At 47.4% G+C, this 21,364-nt stretch overlaps 1 protein-coding gene across 1 annotated transcript in view; it reads right to left on the bottom strand.

Moving 5' to 3' along the window:
* Positions 1 to 7,054, bottom strand: part of fz2 (frizzled 2) — a 70,681-nt gene extending 63,627 nt beyond the window's left edge. The window contains exon 1 of the mRNA XM_050194472.3: positions 6,781 to 7,054. The gene's annotated coding sequence lies outside the window, so the exon portion shown is untranslated. The remainder of the gene's footprint in view (positions 1 to 6,780) is intronic.
* Positions 7,055 to 21,364: the final 14,310 nt, after the last annotated feature.

The raw sequence follows: 21,364 nt of genomic DNA, 5'->3' as shown, positions 1-21,364 counted from the left end.
TAAAAACAGGCATGAGTCATTGTGTGTCATAACAAAAAGAGAGACCTGGAGTGGAAGTTGTAAAGCCCATATTCGAAGGACGTAGAATACACTACAAATATACAGGGTGACACAGCTAACGTTTGCCAAGTCCTTGAAAATAAAATATAGAATATACGAGGATGCAACCAACGGTGTTCTGTCAGCAATGACGTACCGCATCAAGAAGAGTTCTTTCATAATCGATCTATCGATACTGAGACTACAATAGTTAACGAACATTTTAGCTGCTGAATTGAGGGCGCTAATTTTGATAGAAAACTAACGAGCGTGTTTTAAAAGGCCTGATTCGGTTGTTTTAAGTGTGCTGTGTCTCACGTGATAATTTTCCCCCCGGATTATAAAGGAAAACGCGCGAAATATGAAAGTAGCCGCATCATTACGCGTACGCGCGCCGCGACACCCGCGGTCCGAGGCGTTACTAGGGAGAATTAACTCTGCTCAACGCTTTTGTCCCCAGTGCCGCTGCGCACTGCATTGGCTTCGCGCAAAATGCCGCTCGTAGTTCGCGGTGACCAACGTCATTACCGACGCCTCGTTTCATTCACGTGGCCGCCCGAGCTAAGAAGCATCGAGCAGAGTTCAGTCTTCCGAGTAACGCCTGGGGCCGCCGGTGTCTCGGCGCGCGAACGCGTAATCATGCGGCTACTTTCATATTTCGCGCGTTTTCTTTGTAACGCGAGAAACAATTACCACGCGAGACATAGGACGCTGAAAAAAACCGAATAGGCTTTCTGAAACGGACTAATTACTTTTCTATGAAAATTTGCGGCATCAACTCAGCAATTAAAAAGTCTGTTAATTCATCTCATCTAATTATCGAGGGTTGAATTATGAACAAAAAAAATGCTTCCGGTGCGGTACGTTACTCTTGACAAAATACCATTGGTTGCGTCCTAGTATATCCGATATGTTTATTTTTAAGGGCTTGGCCAACGTTAGCTGGGACACCCTGTATACCGTATATACCCAAAAAGCTAATTCTATGGTTTTATTACACTAGTGCACCAAAACATTACAGAAGACGTATGGACATCGCCGTTTTATTTAGTAGTGTAGAAAAGGGATAATAACAAAGCGTCTCTCTCTCTCTCTAGAGAGAGAGAGAGAGAGAGAGAGAGGCGGTAGGGGGAATACTTAGAACAATGGTTTTAATTTTGGGGTATAGACGAAGAAACAGTGGATGATCAATGCCTCCATGTGCAGAACGTCGACTGCAATTTACGTTTCGCGTTTGTGTCTGTCCCAAACGCAAAGGTCGTTAAATCTCGTGCCAGCGCAAAAGCCGATAGCGTCAGGGAAGAGATGGCGGAACCGCCTCCGCCTACTCCTCCAATTCGCTGTACAGTTAGCGCGTCGTCCGTTATGGACAAGTGAAAATTAATGGCGAAGCACTCTCCCGCTTTCTCCCACCTTCGTACACGCGATAACACTTTCAGGAATAAGACGCGTGTTCTTATACGGGCAAACTATTAAAGGCTTTCTCAGGCCTATAGTAAAGACGCGACTTCGCGTTGAAAATGCGAACGTCATAACGAGTGCGACGTTCAAACGTGCTAAATTCTTTGGTAAACAAAACAGTAGCAGTTAAAATAGCGTAACTTTAAGGCATTATGTCCCATAGTGTTAACGAATACTATTAAATTTGAAGCCGGCAAAGTTGGCGCGAAATGGCGTATATTGCTGGATGACATTGCTTCCCAGTAGTAAGCAGCGCTGCAGTTGACAAAAGCTGACGCGCTGATTTGCGTTAAAGCTGCATAGCATTCTATGGCTATATGGGTATCTCGCGCCAGCTGAAGCAGCGAAGGGTGGGCAAACTGTTGAGCACGGCGCGAAGTTGGGCCGTTTGGTTATACATCTTGACAAAGAGCAAGGGGCGGGACAATCTAAAGATTAGATTCCGACGCTATTTCTTCCCGCGCTTGTTCAGTGGTCCGAGCGGCGCTCCGCCCATGTTATCAACGGGATCGGCAACCTACGAACGGTGTTCGATAAGAAGTGAATAGAACAGAGCGAAACGAACGCATTAAATTACACCGGCACAGATTTGAACACAGCAGCACAGGACAAACAACGAAGCTCAAGGACAGAGCGCACGTTGTCATTGTTGCCCCTTATGTGTCTTGTATAGCGCTGTTAAATCTGTTCACCAGAGGGCTTAAAGGTTGAGAAAACTGTCTATATAGTGTAATAGGTACGTAATGAAAGCGGGTAGTGTAGAAAGCGCACAAGTTCCAAGATTCCTCACCAGCACCCAGTCCTCCCATGAACGCTCGTATACCAAGTCTGCAGTTAAGTGCTCCTCATCCGCGCTTCAAAACGTGAATATCTTGAAACAGTAAAGCTCCTGGTACGCGCCGTGTCCTAATCAGCACTGACGTGTAAGTGATTATAACATGTTGGGAGAGACAGCTAGATGGCTGTTACAATGGAAGGTGAAGCGCTTAGTCTACCGTAGGGTTGACACATTAATGTAGATGGAAATGTGTGAGAACCGACGCGACGCTCTCCCCACGGCCCCGTAAACCGTCGATGTTATGTTCGAGGACAGAAGCAACGGCAAGCACCGAAGCTTACAGCCGCTCTCGCCGTCCTGTCACTATACCCTTCACAGAAGCAACACATTTGTAGTGTTAATATTTGACAGTCTATACAGCACGCGACTTGTAAAATGGAAAAATCAGGGTCCGAATTCACAAATATTTGCGTTCGTGAGTACTGTTTGTCATTGGTGGGGAGCACTCGCTAATAGTATGTCCAGCATTGCGATTGGCTGGAACTTGCTAAAAGCTCTAGCGTAAGAACTTTTCTGTGAATGCAGTCCCAAAGGCCGTATTTACAAAGTTTTTCGTTCATATGCGTTCCTTGCCACTGGCTGGCCACCTTAGCTAATATGATGCGTCCAATACCAGGTTTGACTCGAACTTATTGTTACGAACAATTCCACATAATAGCTTTCGTGAACACGAGCCCAGATTGTTTAGGCAACTGTCACAAATGCGCAGTCATTGCTTTCGTTTATGGGACAATTAGATGGCTCCCAAATGCGTGCTCCACTCTGGCGAGGCTCCGTCACGCCCCGCAAAGGCACAATGTAGCGAGTTGCCAAACAGCCACAGCAGTAACGATCACAGATGATTCCGCACATCGGTGAGAGCCGTCCCGAGCCAACACATTTTCTCCACGGCGGCTTCCCCCATTCAGCGGCGAGTATTACGTGCAAGCTGAGAGAAAAAAAGAAAGGACGACGAAAGAAAAAGAAACGCAATTGCTCGCGCTCCTGTCTCCGTCCGGGTTGATTCATCTTTTCCGGGGAGCGCAAGTTGTTTTGCTTTCGATCTGACTCCGGCGCTTCTCCGCCCCAGCTGGACCACTCCCGTTTCGAAGCCAGCTCGTAATGTGAGTCGCCTGTCTATACGGCCCGCTCAATAGTCGCCCAGTTGCTTCTAAAAGCGCCACCACGGTGATGGCCTTTGGTGGGATGAAAGAAAACAAAAGACTCTCGCTTACTTTCTAAGTCCTGATGCATTCTTTTGTTTCTCCGGCAATGCCGCAGCCAAGGCTAGAAGTAATGAAACCCATTTCTTTTTTCTATGGCCATCTCGCGTGTCGAGAGTACACTGGGCGGATCTAGAGTGTGGACGAGCACGCGAACGTATATACATCCGGCACCCATTCAACAGCGCGTCGACTAAGAAGGCACTTAGTCAGGAGAGAGAACAAGCTGTCCACGCCTGCGGCGACAACAGACGGGCGTGTAAATGTTGTTTGACATGTCGTGAGAGCATCAGATAAGTTCGGCGGCTGCTCAATACAGCCGATATATTGCTTCTTTTTTTTTACTTCTTTTGAAAATGTATGCGGCGCGCGGAAAAAAACAATAGAAGAACGGGCTTGCAGAGTGCCGGCCATGGAACAATACGCGTAAGTGCAGAGAGGCGCTCGCTACTGCTTCGCTCGTGTCTGGCGCTAACAATCCTCACTGCGACAGAAAATACCATTAAACTAGCTTCCAGACACTCTTGGAGCAGCTAAACGTTGGTACGTGGTTAAATGTGCATGGTATTATCTGCAAAGCCGTTTTGTAAAGTTGGGGCGGTGGGAAGTTGCGCGTTGCTTCGAGAGTAGGGCAGCGAAGCTGTGCGGAGAAGCCAGTTTATTGTAGTTCTCGTATCTGCGGCGCGAGAGCAGTTCGTTTCTCAGCAATGACGTCCGCCACAAAGTTGCTTCGTGCTGGTATCAGATGGAAGCCCGACTTACTCTTTCTTTCCATTTCATAAACCTTCCAGCACCTTGCGCACTTCCACCCAACTCATTTGGGCAAAAGCCGCGTTTACAGAGTGCCCACGGTTCGCGCGGTCCTGGCTGCTGTGGATGGTGTTTCCGCGTTTCTTAATGCCTTTCTCTGCACTACAAGCGATATTCGCTCACGGGTACACTCAGTGGCTCGCGCAATGGTTTGTAGGCTCAAAGATTCGGAAATTCTACTTTGTGTTAACACTAGCCAGCCTCGCGGTTAGCTTCAGCTGCAATGAGACGCCTGAGCAGGCCTCAAGAAGCTCTTACCGAACTGTCAGGTTTAATATCTACAAAGACATTACCGTCGTCGTCTCGCACTAAAGGTCTCGTATTGTAAATAAATGTGAAATACTGCCTATAAGAATGGCGTTAATGAGGGGTTTCCTTGTGTTCATTTCGATACGCCGTAGCCGGTTCTTCAGCGTATGATAGGTACTCTGCGCTCACGACATTAATAAGCGGCATCGTCACAACAAGATGTCAGCTGAACTACAGCTTAAAAGCCACAGACAACACAAAAGCTAGCAGTACAAAACTACCGTCTGAAAGGACAATCAATTAGGGCTGTTTCGCACATTATCGCACGCCGACGCGGAAGTATGTGCGGAAAATAATATTTTATGGCGTCAGGATGAATACAAGCTACGCTACCGTCATCGCCAAAACCAGAGTAATAAATTGCGTTTTATATCGGAGAACGCTGAAAGAAGTTCCGTGAATGTTCTCGGTCGACTATAACCGAATACCCTGTGAAACAACGCTGCATGGAGACGGTTCATGGGGACGCACGTGAAGAAGCGATCTGAAAATTAATCTACCCAAGGTTTTACCGATGAAGGCATCGAGATGGTTTTCTATATCACCAACACCGCTTGCTTTGATAATAGTGTTCCCGTAAGCGCAAGCCGAAAAATGACGATGATTTAACGTGCCTCTAGCTCTTACATCAAAAAGTGCTTCGTCGTTTACAGTCAAAGAACATGTGCCACTATTTTATTTTCTTTAACATTTAGCAACCGTACAACATGTCCGTTTTGCAGCGATCAGGGTCAGAGCGTAAGGATATAAGTTTATTGTTTTTTGTCAGAGCTACCATAACAGACAAAAAGAAAAATCGGATTTACGTGAAACACAAGCTGTAGTACGTGAGCGCAACTCGCTCGATAAACGCCAAATATATAGTTTGCTGTATTACAGAATACTTTCAATCACTGACAGTCGGAAATATAAGAGCTAGCTAGAGACAGAAATAATGGACCGAAACGTATTGCGGAGTCCTTATGGAACGACGCAAACCAACGAACTTGCACCAAGATTACCACGTACTTCACGTAAAGATGTTTTCCGTTTTGTTAATGGCATTACAACCCGTCTTTCAAGAACCGATTACGCTAGCTTCAGCGGCCACCATACCAGCCTAATAGGGACGAGCGCGAAACTGAGTAGTGCGCAAAGAGCAGTCGTAGTTTACGGGAGAACTACGGACATTGAACGTGCCGCTATGCGATACACCAAGTACAGCAAAAATACAGGTTATGTCTTCTAATCTAAACTGCTTTCAAATGACCAAGCGTACCGATCCAGCTCACTACAACGCCTAGTGCTCGAAGCAAGCGCCACTTAGCAGGTATTGCTAGAAAGAAATGCACCCATCGGACGCGTATTTTCAGCCCCAAACATGCTCTTTACATAAGGAACCGAAACGTATTTCTCGAGATGAAATACTTGGCTGTCAGAGAGAAGTATTTCATCTTGAGAGGGTCGGATACCATGCAGGTGTTGGTTGAACAAATTCAAAATAAAGGTTTCAAAACCGTTCTGCCAATCACTTTGGCATGCCTACAATAGATGCCTTCCGAGGAGACGGACAGGTAGGAAGGAGTGCGGGGTTGAACAGACACAAGCGAACGCTCTCACCCTACAACCACGCCATACGCAGAAAAGGGGAGGTAAGCTGGCGCGACGTTGGGGACGTGGGTGGAGCCACACAGACAAGGGAAGCGGGGGCAACGACCGGTTGCAGGGAAACAAGTACGGGATATGGTTTTTCCCGCAAGGCCCACTCCCAGGACGACGCAGATATTGCGCGCCAACGTGATTTACCAGAACGGTCCCGAAAACAAAGCGACACGAAGCACAGCACACATGGGTGTCAACGCACATGCACGATGTCCTCAACGAGCGCTCGTGGTGGTGTCGCAGCGGCTGTGCCGTTAGGGGCTTTGCAATCGGGCGCCAAAGGAAGCTTCCAACGGAGTTAGCGGGCAGCCGCCGTGACAACACCGACGCCGCATCTCCGATCTGCGGACACGACGAGTCGCCGAACGGATCCATTGCCGAGCGGGGTCGCGCACACAGGGCAGCGAACCCGGCGAGGAAAGCCCGGGTTGGGGACGCGCGTCTGCGGCTGGAAGCGCGCGCGCGGCGTGGGCGACTCACCGGCATGCCACACCTTGGGGTGGCGGAGATCGATGGGTGCCGGCGTGCGCCGCGTGCAGCGGAATAGGTCAGCCTGGACCAGTGGAGGTCCGCGGTTGCCGGCGCGCACGTAGTGTGGAACACTGGAGGCAGAGTCGTCCCGGTCCTTCGCATGCGCGCAGCGGCAGCCACTCCCAGAGGCAGCGGCCACTCTGGCTGCTCAATACACCGGCCGACTCTTCTCCCGATCGCTCCGAGCGCCGGCGTCACCCTCTCCCGCCACTGTCGCCCCTAGTGTCAGGCGGCCGAGGCGGTTGCCACGGCGACCGGGCGGCGGCTCCGTCGCCTAGGCAACGGCACGCCGGAGGAACCTGCATCGCGGCCGGTGCCGGCACAGGATGCAACCTGGATGAAGGGGGAGCACCTAGCCAATTTTATTTTATTTCATTTTTCGCCTACGCCTCACGCATTCGATCAACATCCGCGGCTCGTTTTTGCCTTCACCGGCGGCGTAACGTTACGCGGGACTCCGGAGCGGGCGCTCTTGTCGCGGCGACCCGCACGGCCGCGCTTTTGTCTCGCGCGCGCTCTGTCACTTGCGGGCCAGTACCGAGTCGCGCTTTATATCAATGTTAGCGTTACACGGAAAAGGTATTGAAGGAGGAACTACAGTTAAGAACACGAGCTCCTGTGCTGGTACAATAACAGAAAAATGTAACTGAGCACGAAAATAGTAGTCTACAGGAGCAAATTTCCGCAATATGTCGAAACTGTCTGCGGAATAAATAACGCCGGCTGAAACAGCAATCATAAGAAATGACGATGGAAAAGTGAGAAGAAAAAAAAACAAGAGAAAGGAAATACATAAAATTTAGGGACACCTAAGCACTTAAGAGTTGTGAATGCGACTGCATTAGTGTCCAATCGAACGCCGCTAAGCGGTCCTTCGAGTAATGAACACCTCGCGGGAAAGGGAGCGCGTTGATACGCTTGGCCAACGCCATCTAGATAGCACAAGGCAGGTGCACTTCGATCCGTGACGTCATGCTACCTTGCCCGACTGCCATAGAAACTAATGAGGACGCTCCCTAGTAAGCCGCGGTAATTTGACGTCATCGCTTTCTCCACGCCGGGCTTGGCAATGAAAATTTCGGTCCAAGTAGCATGATGTCATATAACATAGTACACCGCCCTCCCATCTAGGAGGCACTCGTTCTGAGCGTGGGGTCGCAAGTTCGGAACACACTATCGCCAACATTTTCCCTTTCGAATTTATTGTGTTTTTTATACATTAATTTCTGCATAGCGATTACCGAGGCGAAGTTAGAACGCAGTCGAGAGCTTACGCGGACAAGGAATGCGCGGATAACACAGGCCTCCGAGAGCGAGGGGACTTGGTGTCTCGGCGATGCCCTCTCCCCTCACGTAACACCTGGCGCGCCAGCGCTGCAGCAGCTGTTCCTTTCCGCTCGCTCTGCTCCGTCTAGGCGCGAATGTGACGTGGCGTCGCAGCCAGCGGGAATTTAGGTGCCGTTTCGCTGCTACAGACGCCGGCCTTTTCGCCCAACGTACCATTTGATGCTTTCGCATAAAAAGTAAAACTAAAAAAAGATAAACTAGACGAATTACTGGGCATAAGGAAATGTTCAAGGAAACATCAGTGGTCCATAGTTTCGGTGCAGCATCAGGAAAGGAAGAGAGAAAGAGAAAAAAAAAAGGAAAGCAGAGATGCGGCGAGCTTAACCAGAACGGAAAAACTGGCTTCCCATCTTACAGCGGGGAAAGCGGAAAATAGAGAGCGAGAGAGGGATGCAGCACAGACGCGCGATTACCGCTGGTCACGATCACCCCGCTCTATCACAGCAGAGGATCACGAGCAGGACAGTGAACACCAATTAAGCTAAAGTAATTTGGCGCAGGTGTGTTTCATAAAAATTCTATAGGAAAGATAGCTTCCATTCGGCGAATTTTGTCAATCCTGCGTCTATCCGTTATCCTATTTCTATTTATTTTTTCTTCTAGTTTCACTATCTCTGACGCTGTTCGACTGCCGTATAGCCGTAGGCACGCAAGAGCGCCGAATTTCTGTAGGGTTCCTTCTTTCTACTGTCGTTGCGCTGTCAAGGGATACGCCAAAGATTAAATGCAAAAACAATACTATAAAAAAATACAAAAAGGCCAACAGCGGGCCTTACGAAAAGAGCACTCCTTGCTTTGAAAAAGTTTTTCGAAGACACAAACATATGGGGGAAATATTAAATTCCAGTTTATCCAAATAAGCTGAGTGACATAAATGTTGTTCTATCTTCAAAATTGATTTATGTGGGGATCGTTTTTTTTTTATGCTATGTGTAATTACTTGTGTTCTGTGGTTCGCAGTGCAGCGACTTGGGTTCTATGTTTTGGCCATTCAAAATATTTGACTTTATATATGCTTATGTGTAGCGAACTCGTGCACAAAACTTGATGATTCATGTACTGTTGTGCTGTATTCTTTTTATACATCTGGGGCCGAATTCACAAGCTTTTCGTTCGTAAGTGCTGTTTATCATTGGCTGATCGCCATCGCTATAATAATATGTCCCACATCACTATTGGGTGGCATAAACGCTTTTAGCGTAAGAACGTTTTTGTGAATACGGGCCTTGGCGTTCTATTGAGTGCCATATTTTGTGGCATTAGTCTCTCTTTTTGTGTATATTTATTTCCTTTCTTAAGTGACAAGGAGTAGCCCGTGTCTCCATAAAGGCGCCAGACTCTCTTATTAATCATTTCAATAAAAAAATTGATGACGATTACTTTACTCCCTAATGCGAAATTTGAGCGCAGCTCTTCAGCTGTTTGGACTAAACCGTCTTGTGAGCCCGGGACAATCCATCTCGAGCGGAACATTTCGCACCAGCCGCCGCAAACGGAGCGTAGCTTAGCGCAACTGCCTCGCTTATCGGGAGATCGCGGGAGGCAGCGCGTAGGCGCATAGGAACGTTGCGCGGCGAAGAGATGGCAGCGACTGACTGACGCCGCTGACGCTGCTAGCGAGTTAACTGAAGGTGGCTCTGGGTTTCGGTTTGGGAAGCGCGCACCGTGATCCGCTGATACCGAGCCGGCGCTTCGGCAATCGGAGAACAAACACCGCGCGCTCTCGCGCGGTCGCCGCCACGGAGGAGGGGTGGGGGGGGGGGGGGGGGGGGGGGGGAGTGGAACACGCAGTGGCGAACGGCGGCGGCAGTGCGTTTCGGTTTGGGCAGCAGCACATCATCGATATTAGCCGCCATTGAGCCGGCGCTCTGATTGCCGCCGCACAGGGGTGACATTGGAGGAGGAGCGAAGAGAGCAAGGCTCGCGCCGTGCGCGAGAGATGGCGTCAGGAGCGCGCTCAGCTAGAGCAGCGCGCTGGCCCCGGCTACAGAGCTGGTTACGGCGAGGGACGACGGCGAGGCTCGACGCGAAACACAGGAAATGGCGCCAAAGAGCTGCGCTCTAAAGGAAAAGGGAGGACGGGTGGTATTTGAACGCGTTTGCGAATATGCGTTACATCAGCGTCCGTAAGCGATAGCTAAAAACTGCCCATCATAAATAAGAAGTTGCGCTGCATAGTTATAACAGACACACACTAATAATCCAGCTCAAGAACTAAAGTTATCTGCAACAGGCGATTTTTAAAAATTCCGGGAAACTCAAGAATGATCACCCCGTATACAGTGCGTGTTATTTTTTCTTTCTTTTTTAACACTTTTTAAAGCCTACAAGAGTTACTTGAATTACGTCACTACAGATGAATTATTCATCCAGGTGGATCTGATTAGCAACGAAAAACCAAAAGCAAGCCATTCACTAAATACACCAATTGCATCAAGTAACTTCTTCGTTACAAACTTTACGGCACACATGTATATCTGAAAGTTGAAGGGAAGGTAATCGTCTTAAAAGTCTAGTTACATACTTATACATTTAAAAATGTCCATGTAGACCGATAGAACTCGCGTCAAATTGTTCGTTCAGTTTGCCTGATTATGCACGCGTCACCGCGAAGTGTGGCCCTCTGTCCAACACTTCTGGAACGTAAGAGCGTGGCGTAAAATGAAGCTGCCGTCGCACTTCCGTCTTCCCACGAGCCGATTTCGATTGGCGCTTTGCACAACTCTCAATCGGACTTACTGCTGTAGCAGGAACGAGACAGGCCGCTTTATCACGCAATATACAACCAAGCTTTTTTTTTTTTACACCACCTTTTGCGTCACAGTGAGGTTGCAACGCGAGCAGCGGTCAGGTAAGGTAAGTTGAACGTAATGTAAGTTGGTCAGGTAAGTTGAACGAATAATTTGACGCCCGTTATTTAGGTCTACTGGGACGTTTTCAAATGCACAGAAATAGGGAACGAGAATTTGACGACGTCGTTTAACTTTCCTACATAAACATATGCCGTAAAGTTTGCAACTAGGAACTTAATTAATATAGTTAGTATATTAATGAATAAATTGATATGAGTCTTTTTTTTAATGATGTCAGCCTGGGCAGATAATCCGTCTGCAGTGACGTGATTTAAGTAAATACTGTAGGTTTAAAAAAGTGCTCGAAGTAAAAAGGAAAACACTATATACCTTCCTTGAGCATAAAGCTTGTTGTTTGATTGTGTTAATAAAAATATTTTTCTACCTTTCTCTATTCTTTCGCGCGTGTCTTCCAACATGTTCTAAGATAACGCAGTGGCTCAGTGGCTGTGGTGTTTTGATGCTGAGCCGAGGTCGTATGTTCGATCCCGGCAACGGCGGCCGCATTTCTACATCGCTGAATCCAAAAATGCTCATCTGATATGAGCATTTGTGGGAAGGAGTGGTCACATACGCGCTCTTGAGCTTATGGACGAATAGCTGCACGGAAAATAAATGCGGACTTCTGAATTACTTCGCCCGAGAGTTAGAATAAATGATATTTAGAAAAAAGAAAAAGGAAAAAAATAATGTTGCTGCGGTGCTTCCAAACCGGTGTCGTGAGATACCTAATGCCTCCTAAAAGGAAGCCGATGGCGGCACGTGGTGAATTATACAAGGGCCTATGTTTTGATGTGGCACGACGCAAGCGTATATTTCCAGTGCGCATAGCCGCTGGGGCGCGCGTATGCGCATCACGGGGGCTTACCGTGGCGGCTGCGTATGAACGGTCGCCTGCTCGCGGAGGCACGCAGCGGTAGCGGATCACGGGGCACGGCAGGCCACAGTACAGTTAATCAAAACACTCTCTTGCTGCTGGCAGGCGTGGGCGCGACAGCCCATTTCGTAACGCGTGGCGCAAGTGGAACGAAATGCGATGACCGCTGCGCGGGGGCGCCTGCAGCCCGCGGAGGCAGCGTACGCGAGTGCGTGTGAGGGTGTGTGGGTCTGCTGGTCTCTGAATACGCGCAGCGTTCGTGATGCGGTTGTCCCGCGGGCGGCGGGAAGACGGCGCTCTCCACCACGCGGAAGCCGTAACTCCCGCCGCCGACAGCCGCCCGCTGACGAGCGTTTACGAGGGTCGCGTTCTTATCTCTCTGGCCAGTTTACGGACGCGGGGCGGTCCGAAGCGTTCGGACCGCGGGTCGTCAAGGTGGCCGAGCGTCCAAGGGCGCAGCTGGTCGGCCGTGCGAGCGGGGCCGCCCCCACCTCCCCACTCCGGGAGGGGAGACGGTCCACCTCGATCCTAGACCCTGGCGCGCAGCTGCAGAGCCACGCTCGGACGCAGGTGTTCCGTTGTCCCGCTGCGCTCGTGATGAGGAGCAAATTCGGAGTAAACGAGGTTGGCCGCGAACGCGCCCGCCGACGAGCTTCTGGTTTTGTGCGTCACGGGTCGCGTAATTCCGCGGTAATGCGTAACGACGTTGGTTTTTCTCGTCTTCGACGTTGGTTTTTTCGTCTCCGCGGTGTAGCCGAATGGTGCGCCCTTTCGTTTTCCTTGAGTTGCTAGCGTGTCATGTATACAGTACCGCCTAGCATGAACGAGCCTGTGGTCGAATTTCACTATACAACGAAGTGCGTGCTATCAGCATATAGCTAAAGAAAAGTTGTACACACTGGTCTCGTACTCGCAGCGAGATGAGCTCTTATATGGCTCGCGTGGACATTCTAAAAGGTTAGGCACCCTATTTCTTGCTGTGGCGATTGCCTCGCCCTCAGAATCTCTGACCACTTCACGTCCAATAGCGGCCAGCCTGAGGATGTGTACTATTCGCAACTTTCACGGCCTATGGGGGGCGCCACCTTAAATCCAACATGGCTGTCCGAGAGATTAAGAACTAGAGCAGTCGGTGCAGTGCTGCGGTCGTCTTGCTCAGTGGCATGTTGTTTCGCGTCGTCATGTTGAAATCTCTCTTCAATTTACACGCCCGCTGTCGTTAGCCTGCGTAATGGCTCATATTGGGCGAGCAGAACGCAGGATTCGAAGCCTGCTTGAAGGCGAGGAAGTCCTAAACACTGGTGATCTTGTGTGTTGCGGCATAAAAGCGTGCACGTCGACGTCCGTGACTGTTGAAAGCCTTTGCATACAAACTTCGCGGCTTCGAAGCAAACCACACGAGCTGTGGTTTCAGTTTTGCCGCGACGGTGTTATTAATTGAAGTGAGCGTGCTTTCTATTTGCTATTCTATTAATTTGACCTCTTTGAACGGGTACCATGAACTTTTATACGGTGTGATGCTCTCTGCAAGTTGTTACTTAGACCGCTTGAATAAGACGCCGTGCCGAGAAAAAAGAAACCTTCCTGGTGTCGCGCGACCGAAGTCCTTTATATCGACGGCGTGAAAAGCAGCGTTTTGTGTGCGAAAATTTCTTGTCTAGTTGGATGTTGAAAGCTGGATGTTGAACACGGGAAGTAACCACAAAACCATATCTGACCGCTTTTGCGAGCTAATACGATAACCGTTCACCCTTGTAATTTGGTTATTGCGCTTTATGCGTGCTGTGCAAGCTATACAGTCTTGCGGTAGTTTTACATCCTGCGTGAGTCCTACCGCGTCTTGAGCAATACATAGCCGATATTTACGGGTCCGCGACAATGCTCGCTTCATTCTTCCAGTTATCTTTATAAAATAATATGCACGCAGATCAGCCGAGGGTTCGCGACGCGAACACTGCACAGTAGTTTAACGTTTGTTGAACTAGGATTTGTTAACTTACGAGTGCAGTCATGCGTGCCTGTGCACACGTTACAGCCGCGCATCGAAGTGGCAGACGAGGTACGAATTCCAGGTCCCTCTACGCCTGCGTCACTTTGCTTCGATGCACAAATGAGAAACTCATCTCTGTGTTCCAAAATGGTGGAATGTCAAGCCGGCGTTGCAGAGCACGAATGCATGAACGAGAACAAGAAATTTTGAAGCAGGTACAAGGCTTCACGGAGAATGTTTGCGCTCCAACGTAGCCGCAAAGGCATGAGTGGCAAGAACGCAAGCATCAATCACCCTACAACACATTTGAGTTAAGCTTGCGCATTATTTCTTTCCCTGCACGTAATATAGTGCTATCTCTGTGTCTTTATGTAGGTGCGTCTATTCGCGATTTCAAGTGCTCGGAATCGTCACTCATCTGTCGTATTCCAAAAAAAGTCCACCGGCATGAAGTGCGCACTGGAAACCTTCATTGCTTCTGTGACAGCTTTGCCAATCCGCAGCTTAATAATCAATTTCTTCCTCATGGACGCAGCCGGTGGGAATGAGTGAAGGCTCACCTCACCTACCGCATAACTACCTCTCGGCACCCATTGCGACACGCAGCAAATACGGTTACTTCTTTGTTTGCTCATTCTGAGCATGTTAAGTGTCCTTCAGGATCCCACGGGAGCTTTGAACGCGTTAAAGCATCAACCAAAAGTGAAGGAAAAGCGTACACAACACCAATACGCTACCCGAAGGGGCGGCAGCCAGCGACGAGTATAATCTTTCGATTGTTTCCGGCCGCCGCCGCACGACGGCGCCACCGTACGTGAAAGTTGCGAATAGTATGAGTTTGGGAACCCTGAGTTAGAATGTTACCTATACTATTCCGTATTACAACAGCATTCCGACCTCGACAAGAGCTTCGAAAAGGTGTCTATTAGATTGGTCAATAGCCATTCAATCGATGGGACATGTTATGCGGCTCAACGACACAAAGCCTTTAGTTCGCACTGCTTCAAGGACGTCACGAGCAAATGCAGGTGTCTAAATTTGTCAATTTCACAATGCCGCTGCTGATAATGGACAGTTCATGTTTCAGTGCATGTCCCACCACTGTGACATCATCGGCAATGACAGAACTGACAGTGGGTTATTCAACAAATTCTCCATCAAAAAAGACCAGCGTGTTGTTCTAGGGCTGGCAAGAATAGGGGCAACACGGCTGCATGCTACATCAGCTTACTGGTCACATTACCCTACGACCACTTAGACCATGGAATTCATCTGAATCAGCGACAGTGAATGTGCTCCCTTGGCCGCTCCTTGCCAAGTCGATAGTCAACCGGACTTCTACTCTGAAAGAGCTTTTTTTACAGTGCAGGGTTGTGGCTGAGGCGCTGCCAACCGTAGGCGTATCTACCAGGGCGCAAGGGGGGGCACTTGCCCCCCCCCCCTCTCAGGACAGGGGGGGGGGGCAAAGTAGGTCATTTGCCCCCCACTTTTGAAACCCTGGAATATATGCGTATAGAGACCCAACCAAGATCACTCGGTTCTACAGAAAGCGGCTTGAAGCCCTGATAATGGGGTCTGGCCTCGCACGTGGAGTCTCGGCCACATTGGTTCTTCAATGCACTCATCACTGGTATTTATATAGCACATGGAGTCTACTCGGTAACAGTTGGTAAAAGTCTTGATCTAGACATTGATTGGGGCTGCTTGGTCTGTCGATAGTGCAATTGAACCTCAATAGTGCAATTGAGGTTCCCAGAACTTTGAAGACTACTTTCACTTATTTGGTCGTGAAAGGTGTTCTCGCGGTGAAACTGAGGCAGCGCGAAGCATTCGCTTCTCGTTGCCGGCGCTCTTCATCAAGTCAGCGTTGTGATAGCAAGTGCTCGTGGTCATCGAGTGAGATGTGTTTGTATATGTCTGTACGTGCATGACATCATCCTTGTCATAAGTGTTTCTACCGGTCTGGGGGGAGGTATGCTCCTCCGCCCGCGATCAGAATTGAAAAGGAAAAGCAGGTAATTTATTCCCCCCCCCCCCCTTCCTATGCAGACACACTTGTGAAAGCGGGCACTGTCGGCTGCACACCGCACAAATACAACAAAACAAAAGCTGAGGCCAAGTTTTCTCTCAGAAGTGGGTTCACATAGGTACGATTTATTTATTACGTATCCCCTGCTTTCGGGCCTCGCCTCCACGTGCTGCAGCACATGATGCTCGGCAGGCCACACTTAGCAGCGTCGGCTTGCACCGCACTTTGCGGTGCGAGGCGCCTGCGGGACGTGCCTTGCAAGCATGCATTGCTGAGAAAGCTATCGCTAGGCTGTCCAAAACAAGTTTAATCTACCATCACTTGCATCATCCCGTGTTTGTTGGGTCTGTCTTACGTAACCATATTTGAAAACACAAAGTCAAATTTGTTTTTATAATTTATCGGTATTTTATCAGTGTTGCCATTTCAGCGATTCTGACGCTAGGTTTAGTGACCTTTTGTCTGTTTACGGCAAGATTTGCTATTTAGCAACCAGTGACATTTTTAGGGAGTTGAATGAATAGTCAGCGATATTTTAATGACTTATAAGTTAGGAAGCTTGCTTGGAAAATGGCCTTCAAGAACGCGCTTTGATATTCAAAAGCTACATGCAAGTGGCCGAAACTCGCAGTACGAAGCATAGGCTCCGTGACCATGATGAACCAACGGTTGCCGTCACATTGGTAGCCTTCACATTGTGATTGTGCTTCCCAGCACACTGGTGATCATAGCCTCGACAGTATGGTCACAAAATTGAAGTTTCCTTATTATTTGCAAAACCTATTTGAATGCGTTTAAACGCTGCGGGTTCAACGGTGTCACTAAATCCATTCGTTTGGTAGACGCTTGGGAAGCGTGTCAGAGAACTAATTTACCAAAACCAGGTGGAATAAATTTATGTTCAGATTTAGAACACAGCAGACGAATAAGCCGTATCGACTGAGTAAAAAAAGTGCAAATATAGGAAAGGCTTAGCTCGTTCATGCGCAACTGAACAAATCGCTTCCGTTTCTCACGCCTTTCAGACCAATCAGTACTTCACGACGGTTTTCAGCTAGATCAAGAGCGAGAATATAGTATTTAATCTGTACAAAGCTCGGATAATTGTCATTCCCATATTAACAACATGTGGCCAAGCGCGTTTCACAGAATCTAGTTCTGCTACCACGAATATCGAGAAGCACTAAAGTTAGGGATAATATGCAGACTAAATGCATTAGGAAAACTACGTTGCTTGTGTTCTTTTGAATCGTGCTGTATTTGTTACCTTCAAACCTGAAGATAATGGAAAATTAAGCTGTCATAATCCAGTATGTAAATAATAGACGTAGGCGATTAAATATCGACTTTTTCAAATGCGAATCGAATACGGATAATAATTATCGAATATCGTATAGACAAACGCAGACGCACATATTTACAGCAGGAATATTTGTTTCCATCTAATTAGGAACACGCGTGCACTGAATAGATAGTCAACTGTCACGCACAATTACGATCGTCTTAAACACAAGATCACAACTGTCATGAAATGAACTACACGAATAGCCGCTTGACACCTTTAAGACTGGTGGCAAACAAGCTTTCCAAGAATGACATGCATTTGAAACTGACTAACTTTTCAAAAACGCATAATAAATAGTTAAAAAAAATATCAGAAGTTATGGAAAAGGAAAATAAAACGCTAAAGAGGTATTTGTGTGCCCTAGACAGAATACAGAGCTTTTTACAAGAAAAAAACATCACTGGTTGTAATGTAAGAGATAAAACTCCTATATGACTAGACTGCAAGAAAGGCTCATTGGCCGACTATAAGCCGATTGTCAAGTATTGGACGAAAAGAGGGCGAGGGACCCACTTCTGTAAGGGCACCGTTTTTGTAATAACGCTTGCACGCATTTGTTAGTCCGAACCATATAAAACCAACATATAATGAATATACAGAAAGCATAGGATAAACTATTTGCGGTTTCTAATTGAAGCGCAAAAATGAGATGCTAATGGGAAACGGAGCAAAACTCAACTTGCTGATGGTGAGAGCCAAACCCGCAACCTCTGCATTACGCACGTGTTGCACTACAAATTGTGCTACGGAGATGGCAGTTCATGCATTCTTGGGTATTTATGTATGTGTACAAGATGTAACCCAAGGAGTGTTGACTAGCGCCACACTTCCACCGCAGAACCGAAAACAAAGCTTGCATTGCTGATTTGTTTCGGCATTTCTTCGAAAACTGTCGCTGTTTTACTTCTGATAATTATAATTTGCGATACTTTGTTCAGCAGGTGGAAAACAGTAACCCGATTTGTACAGCCGGTCGTTGCGAATTATTTGGTTAATTTTGATATTCGACAATACCGAATAATTCATTTTCGAATACGAATAAAATATTACACACCAACTATTCATATTCGGAACTATCCTATAGTAAATACATTACAAACGCCTATCTTATAGTAAATACATTACTTTGTAGCACTTAGCTACGTTTGGGTGGATGTCTCATATTTCCTTAATTAATTACTGAAGCTAAAACCCTCTATACTCTGTCGGTAAATTCACTGTTTTCCTTCAGCTGCACGAACATTAGACCAACATGATATGATCTAGGTAAATTATTTACTCCAAGCTAGCTTATATTAGAGTGTTTCAAAGCACCTACACTCTTAAAATTCACTTCAAAGTTATAGCGATAATTTTAGTGAATTTTTTCGTCTCACTTCAATGACGCGCTTCCTAAATTGTTGGCAACACTACGCTGTAATGGTTCATAACGTACGATTGAAAAGCATATCTGTCGATGGCAAAGATAACTTTCACTGACGAATTTTCAGCCTTTTGTGTTGCAATAGCAAGCGCGTAATCCGCAAGGGAGGCGAACTTTACAGTATATGTGCCACCTGGGCCCGCTCTGAGTATGCATTATCCACCCAGTCGGAAACATTAGCTTCCGTATGATCTCCAATGAGTATTTTCCAACAAATCAACATGTCTATTAACACATTAAGTAAAAGAACGTGTCATCGTTTATTGGTCTGTGGCCGCTATATACAGCAGCATCTTCCTAACCTCTCTCCCACCCGCACTGCACGGCGGCTGGCTCCACTCCCATTGGAAGGAGCCCTCCGTGTCTGGCTCTGCGGTAAAGCATACGAAAAACCAACGTGTACTGCAGAGAAGTCAAAGGGGAAATCATATGCAAGGTAGTGCAGCTGCCGTTGTTGTCGTGGCGTCAATGCGGACAGAGCAGCGGCGGCAGAGTGATCCAAGGTGGCACGTACTAGAAATATCCCTTTATATATATATATATATATATATATATATATATATATATTATAGTGAGAGAGAGAGAGAGAGAGAGAGAGAGAGAGAGAGAGAGAGAGAGAGAGATGACATGCCCCCCCCCCCCCCCCCCCCCCCCCGCCACTAGAAAAATAATTGGTACGCCACTGCTACTAACAGTTTCCATTCTTCGTCTGAATGGTCGATAGTGATCCCAACAGTGACCTCTTGTGGTTGATACGACACTATTGAACGTCTCCTACGTTACTGTGCCTAGTCGAAGAGGACCGTAATACTCTGATGGCGCTGTCGAGCAGGCGAACAGGAGCGTTCATATAACAGCCGAAGGTGTGCTCCCGTGAGCTGTGTTTGTCGCAATGCTGACTATAGGAAGAAATCTGGCGTCACCGTCTATGCCAATTCCTTAAGGTGAGCTGTGTCACACATAGGAAAACAATTCCGAAGTCGCCACTTGTCCGCATTGCCATGTATGCAACGACACCGCACCATCGCTTTTCCTTCTAGGTAATTGCAAGAAACTATGTGATGTTGAGCGCTCGCTTCAGATTCAGTAACCGAAAACGGCCACAGCATTCGCGAGAGCACTTTTCTAACAGTTCTGAACTTTCCTGCTCACCCACTGGAAAACGCCATGGGAAAGTGTTGTCAGTATATCTTGAGACCCTGGACGCACATGAGCTGCATAAGAACAGCTATATTTGCGCTGTTGCGCGTGATACTCTGATTTATTTTCTATCGGCATCTGATACTACGTGAGGGTGTTGTTTTGTCCTTAGTAAGATATTTATTTATTTATTTATTTATTTATTTATTTATTTATTTATTTACAGTACCCTCAGGGCCCAGAAGGGCGTTACAGAAGATATTATGACTACATTATTTTTCTCTTACATATGTTTAGCCAACTGCATCGGCCCCAAGAGGGCCGTCATGTATAACAAAGATAATATAAATAAAAAAAGGCGGAGTCTACTGCCGTCCGCGACTACCAATTAATCTGTAGCGAATGTTTATGAACGTGTGCGCTCACGTGCCAATTTTTTAAATTTCTCTTTGCCTTTCTACCCATCTTCCCTTTAAAACAGGCGTATTACTGATTATTCTTTCTTTCTTTCTTTCTTGAAGAAAACTGCCCCATGTGAACGGCAAACGAAGGGTTGGGGCAGCCTTAATGTTATGCTTAGTTTCACACAGAGAACCTTTCAATGCATCTTGAAATTATCGCAAATCAGTTCTGCTGAAATCAGCACTGTGGAGGGAATTCCACCAACTTAAGAATAGCCTTCACCGACGAGTAGCTGCAAGCTTCGAAGGGATGACTGCCAGGTAAAGGCGTTGGTCACGTGCTCGATACCCGGTGCAGGACGAATTTTTCAACTACGAAGCTTTTTGTCTGGGCAACTCATGTTGACTTTCCTTTGCAGATTCGATCCTGAATCTCTGATGGATGAAAATATTAATTTCATCACTTGCAAATAAATATTATTGAAGAAAATAAACTGTATCTTCAAAAAGCATCTTGGAAGAGCTATATATAACACATATTTTCCAGTATTCCTTTACTGCATTTTGGCACTCTCCAAAAATAGGTATTCCACGCTCTACGGAGTGGTGCTTGACAAATGCATAGTTCCTTCATAATATTTTTTTTTTGTAAATGTATGAAAAACAGGAGCAGCCGGGTCCCAATGCACCCGCCCGTGATTAAACGGAAATCCCCCCCCCCCCCCCAATAAAAAAAGACGAAATACGAGTGAGTCCCTTTGTTCCATGAGACCGCAAAATACACGCACATGCACACATACACACGGTATCAGTGATCTACAAGAGTGGAGTTTCCTACAACGGCGGCACTAACGTTTCTACTGATCTTACAGTTACTTGCCCTGCTTTTTTGGATTGAGAGCGAGGGAAAGCAAGGGTAGTAAAAGCAGAGAGGTCAACCAGACGAGCGTCCGGCTTCCTACCCTACAAAGAGGGTAAGAAAATGGGGGAATAGAAAAAGTCAGAGCATGGAACACTGCGTGCAAGCGAGAGGATGCACAGGAAGCCTATAAACGGTCACCGAGGTTGCTGCACGTAAAGAACGACACTATAGTCAGCGAATGTCTTTTTGCGCAGGCAACGGATGTGG

Source organism: Dermacentor andersoni, chromosome 1 (assembly GCF_023375885.2).
Source record: "Dermacentor andersoni chromosome 1, qqDerAnde1_hic_scaffold, whole genome shotgun sequence".
Taxonomy (NCBI): domain Eukaryota; kingdom Metazoa; phylum Arthropoda; class Arachnida; order Ixodida; family Ixodidae; genus Dermacentor; species Dermacentor andersoni.
The sequence above is the reverse complement of the archived record's forward strand: the minus strand, read 5'-3'. Positions and strand labels throughout refer to the sequence as shown.